Source organism: Pteronotus mesoamericanus, unplaced genomic scaffold (genome assembly GCF_021234165.1).
Source record: "Pteronotus mesoamericanus isolate MK-2021 breed Mesoamerican mustached bat unplaced genomic scaffold, CSHL_Meso_final scaffold_118, whole genome shotgun sequence".
NCBI lineage: Eukaryota > Metazoa > Chordata > Mammalia > Chiroptera > Mormoopidae > Pteronotus > Pteronotus mesoamericanus.
The window spans coordinates 9,109,590-9,124,731 of record NW_026555301.1 but is presented as its reverse complement, the minus strand read 5'-3'; the positions used below and the strand labels follow the sequence as shown (position 1 = coordinate 9,124,731).

At 38.3% G+C, this 15,142-nt stretch overlaps 1 protein-coding gene and 1 pseudogene across 2 annotated transcripts in view; both read left to right on the top strand.

The window, feature by feature from the left end:
• Window positions 1-15,142, top strand: part of GNAL (G protein subunit alpha L) — a 159,987-nt gene that overhangs the window by 92,640 nt on the left and 52,205 nt on the right. The gene's annotated exons all lie outside the window — the stretch shown is intronic.
• On the top strand, window positions 13,004-14,562 carry LOC129081667 (glutamine--fructose-6-phosphate aminotransferase [isomerizing] 1-like; annotated as a pseudogene).

Here is a 15,142-nt window from a genome sequence, read left to right as displayed (position 1 = left end):
GGGCAATTGGAGCAGGGTTAGGTGTGATGCTCTCAGGAGCAGCCTAAGTAAGTATGGGTGGATTGCTTTAGAATGTCAAGAAGTTAGTCGAGGCTAGCCCCAGGCAAAACTGAGAAAAATGGCAAACTTCTTCTTTTACAGTGTATTTAAGCTTGCATAAACAGCGATTAAAGAAGCTTAAAACAGTGTTAGAAATTCTGGCACCAGTAAGGTTCTCCACAGTGAGAGACTGTAAGTGGTGGATTCCCTCAATGTCAGAGTTGCTAAAAGATGGTTTTTGCACACCCACTTTTGGCGATTTCTCACAGCTTCTTAGCTCGCCTTAGCTCTGTACATGCAGAGCTATGGCACCTGCGAAGTATAGTTGGTGGGAAAGACTGTAGACCACTAGATTCCCCACACATCAAATAATATAATTATGCATCTATGGCTTACAAACATAAGCAAAAATATCCTTATCTAAGTGGATTTTAAAAATAAAGTATCTCTGTGTCTTCTTGTATCCTACTTATATTTTATCCCCATTTTTATTTTCGCATTTGCTGCCATAATCTGGAAACAAACAGATTGACACAGAGTTTTACATTCTATTCATACAAATAATGCTCATCTGACTTGAGGAGGTGTATGGAAGGTTTAGATCCAGAAGCTATAAAATGGCCTTGTTATAAAATGCCAGTGTACAAACATGTAGCCTGTAACACACTGATACTGCTGTGTTTCGGAGTAAAAGTCTCAAAGTAAATATTCTGTTTGAAGTACATCACAAATCTGGTTACTTGCTATACTTAGAAGTACTTGAAGAAGGAAAGGCTCATTGGCAGTATGTACAAATAGTATCAAATTAGTATGTTGTATACCTGAAACTAATATAATGTTACATGTCAGTTATCCCTCAATTAAATAAATACATACATATATTTTTTAAAAGGAAGAAGAAAAGGCTCAGGTCATTGATATTAAAAATGAGAAGAAAATTGTAGGAAAATTCCAGGCTTCAGTTTTCTAGAGCTCTCTAGTGTCCTAGGAAAGGTACCCTTTTTGAAAATTATGAGATGCCAGATGTATTCAATGTAAAGATTAAAGTGGGAGAATGATTTTAATAGTTTGACTATAATTCATTCTAGCCATTCCTTCAATGAGGAGCTGAGTACTGGGGTCTTGGTGGGGTGGGGTGAGATGGGAGTGCCCAGAGCCCTGGCTTGTGCCATTTCTCTCCCTGGGAACTTACCACACCATTGCTGTGACAGGAGAATTCTCCAGTGCATTGATTAGTGCTCGTATGATCCCCAGCTTCCAGCACTCTGACATCACTGTGTCCTTAGGGGAGGGGAGGTGTTGTTTATGATAATATGGCATTCACACTGGAGAGGGCCCTCACCGTGCAGATCACCAAGAGATTTGTAACACTTTAATGCTTCACATTCTAGTGGGGTCCAGGGACATGCTGGAGGTGGAATGAGTCTGTTAACATGCTTAATTTTTATCTCTGAGAACCCTTTGATGTTTAACATAACATAAAATCCTGTGTTCTGCAGCCTGTTGATTTTTCCATCAAAACTGTTTCAACACTTAATGAAAGAAATGAAACTTCTACTCAGAACTTACAGAGTAAGACATCCTGATTTGGAAAGCAAAGATGTCTCTTGAGAGGCTGTGAAGGAAAGCTCAATGTTGGAGAGCTTGCATGGATTCATAAACTGTTGCTAGGATCCTAAAGATTTCCATGAAAGTGATGCTGAAGCTCTAAAGAGATCTACTGGCCACAGTTATTTTTAAATTCCCTTTCTGTTTGTATCTTTGTTGCCAGCCACAGAAGTGGGAACAACTAGGTGTTTTTCTGTAGCCACAGCAGAACCTGCTCCCTTGTTGCCATCCAGGCAGGAGGGGAGCTCAGGGAAGCCATAGGGACTTTTGTGCCTTCTAAACAGAAGGTTGATTATCAAGAGATCATGCTTGTTTGTTTGAAATAAATGAGATTATTTCTCCCCTGGGTGTTTTTCTTAGTAAAACATTTTAAAAGCTTTTAAAATGAGGGGTGGGGGGGAACTATAACCAACTCCAGATTATCTAAATATTAAGGCACTTAAGCTCATATAATGCCCATATACACACATACAAAATCATCCTACTAGTGCAAATGATACATTTAGGCTAAACGTTATTAGAGAATAACAGGTTAACTGATAGATACAATCACCTAGACTCCTGATTTGCAGTAGCAACATGCATTTATGAAGCTTTTTGCTCAAGTTGCTTTGCAGTGACCATCTCCTCAGTAACCCAAGTGTGCAAAAAGGCTCCCCAGAGCTTTCACCAAAGCACCATCACCCTCACTCCCATGCTTTCAGGTATCAATGTCTTCCACTTAGTTGAGCCAATCTCTTCAGTCTCCTGATTATTATCATGTTCTCTTTTCATGTACTGCTGATTATTTGAGTTTAAGCACATTTTCTTGGGAGACCTTTACAATCTGTTCTGAAATTGACTGGTTCTGTCTCTTTTCCAAATGCCTGCAGTTTTCTCTTCCTATGGCTGTCCCAGTTGACACCATAACTTTAGTTATCATACTATATTCAGTACTTAGTGCCTTTTATCACTTTTTAATTTGGTTTATCTTAACCATGGTCCCCTTACTAAAGTGTTAGCTTGTTAAGGATAGGAGTTGTGGCTCATGCTTGTGGTCCAGCTCCCCAACACCTTGCCTTGTACTGGACACATAATCTACAAAATTACAGACTACTAGAGGGCAGGGACCACCTTTGATCAACTGCCATCATGGCGACATGATGATACAACTTCCATATGAAATTCTTCAGATTCTATTTGTGGAAAGGAAGCAACTACAAAATTTCCCAATAATATTATGTATGCTTATGTAGTACTGACTTGTTTTAGCATTGAAATATGTCATTTTCCAACAAAAATTCATGTGAATTTAAGAAATAATCAAGATCGAGCTAACTCTAAAAAATATACATACCCTTATACCATACAAAAATATTAACTCAAAATGGATCAATGGCTGAAACACAAGAACTAAAACCATAAAAGTCGTTGAAGAAAACAAGGATAAATCTTCATGACCTTGGATTTCTTGGATATGACACCAAAAGATTAAGCAACAAGAGAAAATAAATATAGTGGACTTCATCAAAATTTTAAATGTTTGTGCATCAAAGGACATTATCAAGAAAGTAAAAAACAACCAATGGAATGGGTGAGATATTTACAAATCATATATCTTATTAAAGATCTAGTATCCAGAGAGACAAGCAGCTCAACTTAAAGATAAACAAAGGGCTTGACTAGGTAGCTCTCCACAGAAGATGGCCAACAAGGACATGAAAAGATGCAGAACATCATTAGCAATTGAGGAAATGCAAGTCAAAACCACAGTGAGGTACCACTTTACACCTACTAGGATGGTTATAAGTTTTATTTTAAAAAAACTGAAAAGCACAAGTGTTGGTGAGAATATAGAGATATTAGAAGCCTCATAAACTGCTGGTGGGAATATAAAATGGTGCAGCCACTATGGAAAACAGTTTGGTGGGTTCTCAAAAGGTTAAATATAAAACCACCATATGACTCAGCAATTCCAAAATAATTGAAAGCAGGGGATTGAACAGGTACCTATAAACTGATGTTGATAGCAGCATTATTCACAATAGCCAAAATATGGAAAAAATCCAAATGTACATCAACAGATGAAGAGATAAACGAAATGTGGCAAGGAATACAAAGGAATATTACTCAGCCACAAAAAGGAATAAAGTACTCCTATATACTACAACATGGATGAAGCTTGAATATATTATGCTGAGTGGAAGAAACCAGACACACAGACTGAGTATTGTGTGATTCCAAATATAAGAAATATGCGGAATTGACAGATTCACGGAGACAGAAAGCCGATCACTGGTTGCCTGGTATTGAGAGGGTGAGGGGAGGAGAGAATGGAGATTTTCTTTTGGACTGATGAAATGTTCTGGAACTAAATAAAAGTGGTGGTTAAACATTGATATATTCATGACAATTGGACACTTTAAGATGATTAATTTTATATTAGGTGAATTTCACTTCAATTTTTTTTTAATTTTAAAGACATACATAAACAATGGTTGTACCCATCTCAGGAAAAATTATCTTTATCAAATTATGTTTAGTGAAATACATATTAAAATAATTTATAAATAATGCATTTTTACAAAGTAACAGTCACACTAAACTACAGATTTAAGGATAGTGATATAAGAGCAGATGTAATGAAAGACATTGTACTTAAAATAATATAAATTCCATTATGAGAAAAGTTTAGATTTTGTTAGACAGATATTTCCTTGAAACTTAGTGGGATGTTCAGGCCCTCTGTCTGTGCGTCTGGGACACCTGCCTGTGTCAAAACCTGGATAACAACAGAACTCTGCTGCTACTGGCCTGGCCTGTTGTTCCTGACACTTTGGTCCCGTGGCTGAGAACAGCGGCCCTCTGTTGAAGACCTGGCTTCCACATGGGTTCTTTGGATCTCATTAAATGATTTCAATAAGGAGAACAGCCTTTTCTAAGGAAAAATGTCCCCACCCACTGTGCGTTAGGGTTAAAATAAAACAATTCCCATTTCATCAGCTCCAGGTGATTAGGGATGGTGGCAGCTGGTTCTTGCAGGAATGGAGACCTCAGCTATGAGGTTGTTCAAAGCTGGGGTCAGCTAACAGACACCAGAGCATTCCCCTGAACGGAGAACGTTACTGCCTTAAGGGAAAATAACCATTTCCTTTTATCCCATTAATTAACTTTATATAGACACATCACATATTTAGAGATGAGCATGTAAGCAGAAAGCCAGTGAGAGGCGACTCTTGGGCACCAAAATGTGCCACTTAATGTGACACCAGTATACAGATTTAATTGTAGGATTAAAAAAATTTTAATACAGAAAAGTATCATGAAAGAAAATAAAATCCTTCCATAGTTCCAACCCCCCGAAATAAATACTACAAACCTTTGGTGATGTCCTTCTATCATCTTATAGGCAAGCATATCCATTTGTTTATGCAGTTAGGATCTTAGCATAGCTACTGATTTAAAACCTGCCTTTTAAACTTACTTGAAACAGTTTTCACTTAGTATTCATCATATGGTTTCCCATTTCTCATTTAACAAACCACTTACTGTAGATATTCAATTTTTTGCTATTATACCTAATACTGTATAGATACAAAGTTTTTTGCAACTCTCTGACTTTCCTCTCAGGCTAAATTCCTAATAGAACTCCTTAAAGTGACATTATCATTAAGGCTTTTGATTTATAGTGTTATATCACTTTTTTGGACTGACCTAATTTTAATTTTTCTTCGCAGTCAGAAAAAAAATATTTTCTTTACAGTACACCAGTTTTCATCTCTTGAATTACTTGATTATTTTAGTATCATAACTTTTTTGAACAGTGTTGTCAAAGACACAGCTTTCTGTTGAGTTTACAAATGATGCTGTCAGAATTTGTTACGTATTTCTTGCAAACAGGCCCACATGGAGAGACGCAAAACACAAAGTCCCAGGTTTCGGACTGGCTATAAATTAATGTCATTACATAGAGCTGGAGAGAGAGAAAAAAAAGTTAGTGAGTTAATTGCACAGCACTAGTGTAAATGTTATAACCTAAATGAGTAAATTACATTTTCTATGAGAAACCTAGAGGGTAGAGCAAAAGTAGGCTTACAGTTGTTTATATGGAAAATAATACAATAAATAATAATACAAGAATAAATTGTTTTGTGTACTCATTATCATCATTATTATTTTATTATTTGCTTTATTTTTAAAATTGAATCCAATATCCAATGTTCTGATTTTTCCCCTTGTGGATCAACAGCTTTAACAACTATTTTAACAAATATATGTGTGTGTGCATGTATGTATACATCCTTATTTCCATATATTTATTTCAAATGTAAATACATACATGATAGAGAGATGATAGGTAGGTGGCTGGATGGATAAAACGACAAACAGCAGGTGTCCAACCAAACCCTTCAGTGGGGCTGATTATTTAAGGATCATGTCTGGTTAATGTTATCGGCTCCATGGAAGTATAAATTGAGGGGATAACTGAATGTGTGTGTTACTTATTTTCCTTGGATTATCAATCATAATTAGGGAATAAAGGGCTCTTGAAGGATATTCTGGGTAGGTGTCGTATAGAAACAGCCTTTGGTGAGGGAAGGAGAGACATAAATACTGGCAGATGCCAAGAGAAAGAAAGAAGTCACTGCCTTGGTAGAATGTCCCTCAAGCCACAGACCCAGGTAGAATTATACTTTGTCAAGCCACATGGACATGGATTAAAATACTCAGGGCACACCCTGACCAGTGTGGCTCAATTGGTTGGGCATCAACCTGCAAAGCAAGGGGTCGCCAGTTCAACTCCTGGTCAGGGCACATGCCTGGGTTGTGGGTTCAGTCCCCATCGGGGCACTAAGAGAGGCAACCAATCGATGCTTCTCTCTCATATCCATGTTTCTCTCTCTTTCTCTCCCCCTCCCTTTCCCTCTCTCTAAAAATAAATAAATAAAATATTTTTAAAATAATCCTCAGGGCACACAGGGAGCTGCATAAACAACAGTAGTGACAGTTACAAGGCATACCAGGGAAGGGCCAGGCAGGCCATACTGGCCTGGGGTGCAGCAACATGGCCAGGCGAGGCTCTTATGTGAGAGGTGTTTGTCTCAGCTCCAGTCTATCAAAACAGGAAGCTCTTTTTACATGTGCTAGTCAACACATTATCAATAACTTGAATTATTTATGACTTTCTGAAGATAATGATGTTCTTGGATTCCAGAAAAGTCACATTTTAAAATATTCATGGAGCAGAAGCAAGACAGACATGCCTTTAAACATCCAAATATAAGACCCACATGCAGACACAAACCAGTTTCCTGTATCTATTCAAAATTGCTAACAAATAATGTCTACAAATTTTCAACTCTGTTAATGAGCATAAACTTTTGATGTGGAAGTGAACGTGGGCAACAAAGTAGGTAGAAGGTAGCGTGAGAAAGACTTCCTAGAAAAGTTCATTCATCCACTCACTCATGAAACATATTTATTGAGCCTTTAGTTTGTGTCAAGAACTATCCTTAATGCTTGATATACATCAGGGAACAAAAAGTGAAGATCTCTGCCCTCGTGGGGCTTACAGTCTAGCAAAGAATACAGAGAATACATAGAACATAATGAATAAATTAAATACAGAGTATTTTAGGAAATGCTAAGCATTGCTGAGACAAGACAAACCAGGACAACCTGAGAGGCTTGGGATGGAGTAGGAGAGGACTGCAGTTTTACAGAAACTGGCCAGAGAGGGTCTCATTGAGAAGGGGGCGTGTTGAAGGGGACCACTGAAGTGAGCAAAGCAGGAGCTGGGCAGACAGTCCAGGCAGCTGGAACAGCAGTACTAAGGCGCCACCTCAGGTGGGAGCACGGTGGCGGTTCGGGGAACAGCAGGAGGCCAGTGCTGCTGGAGCGCTGAGCAGGAGAATGATGGCATGATGCTAGGGAGGTCATGCAGAGAGGGGCACCAAAGGAATAAGGTCTTATAGTCATTATAAGGACTCTGAGTGAATAGGGCCCCATATGAGGTGTTGAGCACAGGAGGGACCTGAGCTGCCCTATGCTGTAGAAGCACCATCCTGGCTGCAGTTTCAGAAGAGCTGTAGGTTGGAAGGGGGAAGACAGGGTAGGAGGCTGTTGCAGTAATCTAGACAGTGAGGTAGTCAGCTCTGGATACAATTTGAAAGTGGATTCATCCTGATGGGTTAGATGTGTCCTGTGAGAGAGAGAGAAACGTTAACATGGCTTCATGGCTTGGTCTGAGCAACTGGAAAACCAAAGTTGCCATCAGCAGAGATGTGAAAGCCATAGATAGGGCAGGTTTGGAGGGACTGGGAGTTCACCTCTGGCCATGTTGAGTTTAAGATGTCCTTTAGACATCCAAGAGAAGTGCTGGAACTGCCCTTCATGATCTTTAAGTAGCAGGTTCTTTTGAGGAAGGTGCTCCATGGCAGAGTAGAGGAGATATTGCTCAGATAAGTAATCCCAGGCTGGTCTTTAGAACAATCATAGCAATAATCACACGATACCTAGCCATCATATATAGGTTTTAGGTTTTTGAAAAGTTTTTCAAATATGAACTTGGTACCCTGTTTCCCTGAAAGTTGGGGAACACTTTTCTTGTAGTTGGAAGAATGTTGGGTTTTGCTAAATATACAAGAAAATTATTTTTTCTTCCTGTAATCTGTCAAATGCCTTAGCTTATTCCCTCTTGATAGATCACTTGCCAAGAAAATTTCCTTGATATTTAGAGTCAAATTAGCAAAAACCTGATAGAGATCACGCTTCTACGGATTTCCCCCTAAAATCTTATTCCTGCTCTCTGATTGTATGATTTGGCCCTAAAAGATTAATTGAGAGAGTAAAAACTGAAACCACTCTGTTTATGAGGTTTCTTGTGTCACGAATAGTCCCTGGAAATTGCTTTTAGAACTTCCTAGAATAATTGAACTTGTTCAAAGGACCTTTTCTATCCACCTCTTTGTTACTCATGGATTCTATTTGCACCTTGATGATATGGTTGAATTCCACCTCTGCTATTGCCCCTGCCCCCACATGCACTCCTCGATTATCATTCACTGTACATTTTTATTTATTCTCCTCATTCTCCTCTTCTTTCCCCATGCTTCTAATCCCCAAATTTAGTTGTTCTGTATGGTCCCATCCTTGTCATTCTCTGCTTTTTTTACTACCTCTCTCCCTTGGCAACTTCATTCAACACTGTGACTTGAATTGGCAGCCTCCCTATCGATTCTTCCCAAAATTCATCCAGTCTCCAGTTTCAACTCTGAACTGAATTCCAGTCCTCAATCTGTAACTCCCTCCCACACATGTCCCTGATCATCCCACCAGTCGTCAAACTTATCTAAATTTAATTTATCACCTCTTCCAAGAAATGTCTCATCACAATGTCCTTCAGACTGGTCTCACTGCATTAGTGGCTTCAGTCTCTAACCCACATACATGTTCCTAAAGCAGACCTCTGAGATTTTCTTGATCAAAACTTCCCATCCATTCACAGAATCCATCCAATCTGAAAATAGCCATTGAATGTTTACCTGCTAGGCATAATTCTGGATGCTGTAGATACAACAGCAGACAGCAAAGACAAAGCACCTCATGGAGCTTACATTCTATAGGGGCAAAGGAGAAAACTGAATCTTAGTAGATTTTCCCAACTGGGATTTGAGCCCAGGCACTCAAATACCAACATCCATGCTCAAACCATAAATATTGTTTTATGACTCCACTGAGACACCTTTATTATGTTTTATACTGAAATTTTCCCAAAGAAATATGTCATTGCCAGTATAGCAAACTCAATTCTGAAGACATTTGCTTTCAATCTAACCTTATTCCCAAAAAGAGGGGCTCTTCTCTCCATTTTACCTCTCAGCACATAAAACAAAAAGGATTCAGAGTGACTAAGAAGACCAAGAATAATACCTTAAAATGTTATGTAATTCAAGCTTGATGTTCCAAAGAGAATTTTTGTCACGTAACTTGATAGAGCCTTACCTGGAAGCAAAGAATAAAGTCGTGATTCTTTGAGTCCCTAATGAAAATACCTAATTATTTTATTTCTGTTCCCACACAAATAATTTTCTCTTATAAGTCTCTTTGGCATGCTCCAAGTGCACAGTTTCCTCAGAGAATCAGGATTTTACAGTGAGAATCTTAGGTATGAGAGTGGGAGTATTGTGAAAGGGAAAATCAAAAGCTAAGAAATTAATTTTTTGGAAAAATAATACTTGAGGAAAATTATGTTCCTATCACTATAATGTAGACTTACTTAATTCTCTATTATGGGTCATGGATCTGATTACTAAAACTTTATACTTATCACAGTTTCATGAGATTATAATTTAGAAATAAAAGATAGCATCTCTAGATAAATCTTATTGTATCTTTTTAAAAAGTGTTAAGAGCATCAAAAATTATGAAACCTTGCTAGGGTGGCAGCAAAGGTCCCTTTGGCTCGATTTTTCTCCCCTTTGGAACCACAGGGATTTCTGACTCTGTCCCAGGCCTCATGGGGTCATGCTTTTGGGAAAGAAACAGAAAGAGGCCAGGACTATGTAGGTAACTATTTCTGTGCACAGCTACAAAGGAAGGAATGGAAAGCTACTAGAGCTAATAAGTGAAATTAACAAGGTTACAGGACACAAAATCAAATGCAGAAATCAATTATATTTCTATATGCTAACAATGAAAAAAATCCAAAAACAAAATTTAAAAAGCATGTACATTTAAAATAACATCCAAAGAAACTACTTAGAAAAAAATTAACAAATGACTATACACTAAAATTTGAAACATGTTATTGAGAGAATTTAAGTAAGACATAAGTAAATAAGATATGTTAATGAATTAGAAATTCATTTGTTAAGATGGCAGTTCTCCCCGAAGTCACCTATAGGTTCAATGCAATCTCAATCAAAACACCAGCAGGCTTTTTAAATAGAAATGCATAAGCTAATTCCAAAATGTATGTGAAAATTCAAAAGACCTAGAACAGCCAAAATGAAGTTGAAAAAGAACAAAGTTGGAGGACTTAACATTACTCATTTTAAGACTTACTACAAAGTTATAATAATCAAGAGGCTATGACACAAGGATAAACATATACATCAGTGGAACAGAACTGAGGGTCCAGGAACAGACACACGTGTACAGTCATTTCAACAATGATATTAAGGTAATTCAATGGAGAAAGAATAGCCTTTTCAGTAAATCTACTGAGAAAGTTGGATAGCCTTATGGAAAAAAGTGACACTAACTTTTCCTCACCGCATCAAACGGATCTTTTAGGCATTTCAGACATTTAGGTCTAACTAAATGTAAGAATTATAAAACTTTTGGAAGAAGCTTGAAGAACACATAAAATAAGCATAATCCTAAAAGGAAAAATTGATTAATTGAATATCAGCAAAATTAAAAACTTTGCTCAACAAAAGATGCTTAAGAAAATTAAAATGCAAGCTACAGTTGGGAGAAAATATTTGAAAAACCTATAGTTGACAAAGGACTTGAATGCAGACAGTTTTTTAAATCTCTTAGTCTTGCCTTGGCTGGTGTGGCTCAGTTGGTTGGAGCGTTATCCACGTAACCAAAAAATTGCACGTTTGATTCCCTCTTGGGCACATACCTAGATTGTGGATTCAGTCCCCAGTCTGGAGAGGCAAAAAAGCAATGCTTCTCTCTCGCATCAATTCCTCTCTCCCTTCCTCTCTTTCTAAAAACAATTAAAAAGAATGTCCTTGGGTGAGGCTATAAATAAATAAATAAATTATTAGTTTGATAAAAAATAAAACTCAACAGGAATGTAAATTACAGCATAGAGAATATAGGCAGTAATATTGTAATAACTATGTATGGTACCGGGTATGCACTGGACTTATTCAGGGGATTACTTTGTAAACTATATAAATATCTAGCCACTATGGTATACAACTGAAACTAATATAAAATAATATTGAATGTCAGCTGTAATTTTAAAATTTTAAAAGATAATTAAAACTCAATAATAAGACATACAACCCATTTTTAATGAGCAAAATATTTGAAAGACACTTCAAAAGATTTGCAAGTAGCCAACAATTATATTAGAAGATGTCTTACCTCATTAGGGAAATGCAAACTGAACACAATAAGATGTCACTACACACCCACTAGAGTAATTAAAATTAAGAAGATTGACAAAACCAAGTATTGGTGGGGATATGGGAAAATTAGAACCCCTAGACATTGCCCTTGACAATGTAAAATAGAATAGGCACTTTGGAAGACAGTATAGCAGTTTTTTAAAGTTTAACATTCACCTACCATTTAACCCAGCAAGTCCACTCCTGGGAAGAGAAATAAAAATAAAAGTCCATACAAAAACTGGTATACATATATTCCTAGCAGCACTATTCATAATAGTCAAAAACTAGAAATAACCCAAATGTCCATCAACTGGTAAATGAATAAACAAATTGTGCTATATCTGTACAATAGAGTAGAACTCAGCAATTTTTTAAAAAAGGAATAAACTGGCCCCCAAGCCCTCAGATAGCCCCACAGTTTCAGGTGTGCTCCCTACCTGGCCAGCTGCTCACCACTTTCCTTGTGGATCATGCCTTCTGCATCGTGTGCAGTATATTTGCTGACTTAAATTATCATGTCCCTCATACAAGAGGAGAAATCTTGGAGGCCCTAATCAAAGGCCTTCACAGGCTGGAATACAAAGGATATGATTATGCTGCTGTGGGAGTTGATGGAGGCAATGACAAAAATTGGGAAGTCAGTGCCCACAAAGTCCAGCACATTAATAAGAAAAGGAAAGTAAAAGCACTGGATGGAGAAGTTCACAAACAACAGGGCATATGGGCTTGGATGTAAAATTCTATGTACACCTTGGAATAGTTCATAGCCATTGGGCAACACATGGTAAACCCAGTCCTAATCAATGGCCATCCCCAGTTCTCTGATAAAAATAATGAACTTATTGTTATCCACAGAGAAATCACCACCAAACACAAAGACTTGAAAAAGTTTTTGGAAAGCAAAGGCTATGACTTTGAAGCTGAAACAGACACAAAGACAATTGCCAAAAAAAATGGAGGTTCCGTGGCCAGTTGCCACAAAAAGCCAAACTCATGAGGCAGGTGGTGGTAGAGGAGGAAGAGGTTTATTCAAGCACCACACACCCTGGGAGATTGTTGGACTCCCACCTCAAAAACCACCTCTATCTCCCTGCTCAAGCCCAAGATTCTTATAAGGATAGGGAGGGGAGGGCTTTTTACTAATCCAATTATCCTTCTAGCTTTTGGCTCCAGGCTCTATCCATTCATCCTTCTAGTTTTTGATGTGCTTGGGGCCCTATCCATTCATTTTTTTAGCTTTCAGCATGCTCAGGGTGAGAACCTCTCCCTGTGGCCATCTTGAACAACGTGCAGAGATTCCCCTAGTGCTCAGACAGACAGTGCAACTTGCTTTTTCCCTGTTGAATAAAAAGCGTTGCGAGTATTACTTTGCTTATGACGCAAGTGCTACCATAGAACCCATCAATCACGTCATCTTTCCTGAAGATGATTATGTAGCAGAGGTGGTAGATGGCTATCTTTCTATCCATTGAACTAAACTAAGGGTGGAGGATTACCCTGGGAAAGCTTTCAGACCCTCCAAGTGGAACTGCCCCAAATCATGAAGAACAACTTCAGTTCATTTATGCAGAAGGAAATTTTTGAGCAGCCAGAGTCAGTTGTGAACACAATGAGAGGAAGGGTCAACTTCGATGACTCTACCTGTGAATTTAGGTCATTTGAAGGATCACATTAAGGAGATCCAGAGCTGCTGGCTTTTGATTCTTTTTTATTTTTAGAGAGAGGAGAAGGGAGGAAGAAAAGGAGAGAAACATCGATGTGTGAGAGAAACATTCATCATTTGCGTCTCTCACACACCCTACTGGGGGCCTGGACCACAACCCAGGCCCTGGGTTGTGCCCTGGCAGAGAATAAAACCATGACCTTTCAGTTTATAGGCCAGCACTCCATCCACTGAGCCCTACCAGCTGGGGCCCAGCTTCTGATTTTTACTGCTTGTGGGACAGTTATCATGCTGGTAACATGGCCAGTTCTCAAAGAGCTGACTGAGTAGCCTGTTATGGTAGAGCTAGCTAGTGATTTCCTGGGTAGAAACATGCCAGTTTTTCGGTATGTTTACTTTTTCATTAGTCAATCAGGTGAGACTGCAGATAACCCTGAAGGGTCTTTGGTACTATAAGAAGAGAGGAGCTGTAATTGTGGGGACCACAAACACTGTGGGCAGTTCTCATTAGTCCTGAGCCTGAGATTGGCATGGCCAGAACAAAGACTAACACCAGCCAGTTTGTGTCCCTTGTGATGTTTGCCCTTATAATGTGTGATGACAAGATCTCCACACAGGAGAGATGTAAAGAGATCATGCTTGGATTGAAACAGCTGCCTGATTTGACTCAGGAAGTGCTGAGCATGGATGATGAAATTCAGAAACGGGCAATCCAACTTCATCATCAGAAGTCAGCCTTGATAATGGGGCGTGGCTATCATTATGCTACTAGTCTTGAAGGGACACTAAAAATCAAAGAAATCACTTAAATGTACTCTAAAGGCATTCTCACTCATGAATTAAAACACGGCCCTTGGCTTTGGTGGATAATTTGATGCCTGTCATCATGAGCATCACAAGAGATCACACTTACGCCAAGTCCCTGTTACTCTTCATCAGGCAGTTGATAGGCAGGGATGACGGTGATGATTTGTGATAAGGAAGATACCGAGAGCATTAAAAACACAAAAGGAACAGTCAAGTGCCCCACTCCGTGGGCTGCTTGAAGGGTGTTTTTAGCATGATTCCCTTGTAGTTGCTGACTGAGGGGCTATGATGCTGAATTTCCTCAACCTTTCCAAATCTGTATCCGTAGAATAAGGAGCATCTGAAAGTCTGGGTGATTAAGCAACACAAAACTCCTTTTGTACTTGAACTCTTGATTTAAAATATCATTCCTTTAAGCCTTTTTTTTTTTCAGTAAATCCTTATTTATATATCACATAATTTTTCCACTCAATTTGTGATTTATGTGAAATTACCTCATATTTTTCCAGTAACTTAAGGGGGTTGAAAATGGAATCTTATTCAAATCAGAAGCAGAGTTAGCTCTCATTTTCTATAAAAGGTGTTATGGATTGGATCTCTGCTCCCTTCACTCCCATCTGAGAAGATGATGTGTTTTAAAAGTAACTGGCATTTGTTTTATCACGCTTCTATTCATTCAGTCCAATGAAAGAGTAGTGTATTTGTTGGAAGATCTAAAGCCAGTATCAGTGTACTTGGACACTTAATTAAGGTTTTTCTAAGTTCTATATAAAGAACAGATACTATGATTTACTGTGAAATTTGTGTACTTTAAAACTGATGCTTTTCTTGGTGGGATTTCTACCTAAGGTATGTTGACTTTAGTCCCTCAAACTTGTTGCTTGTTATCTGTAGTCAAGGTAGTTAAGGAAGC